The sequence below is a fragment of the Odontomachus brunneus genome, unplaced genomic scaffold (genome assembly GCF_010583005.1).
Source record: "Odontomachus brunneus isolate Ranch 3 - 2012 unplaced genomic scaffold, Obru_v1 Obru_scaffold_202, whole genome shotgun sequence".
Taxonomy (NCBI): Eukaryota; Metazoa; Arthropoda; class Insecta; order Hymenoptera; family Formicidae; genus Odontomachus; species Odontomachus brunneus.
Window position 1 is genome coordinate 386,298 of NW_022639652.1, and position 321 is coordinate 386,618.

Consider the following 321-nt stretch of genomic DNA (forward strand, 5'->3'; position numbering starts at 1 on the left):
GGAAAACAGAGGAAAAGATCCTTTCATTATAATTACTATTGTTATGCTACTAAGAATAGTTTTATTATTAATACACTCTTTACTGAAAACTTTTAATAAAATTATTTTATAATATAATATTTACTTCAAAATATGTACTCTAATATATTTTAATATATATTGAGTTATGGAATTACTATTCAGAAAAGTCAAGGGCTGAGCTTGCAAAATTCTGTCATGGATATCAGTAACTTTGTATTTAATTGTGGCCAGGTATATGTTGCATTATCTCGAGTAACCTCTATAGAAGGACTGCATTTGATTAACTATGATCCTTCGTCA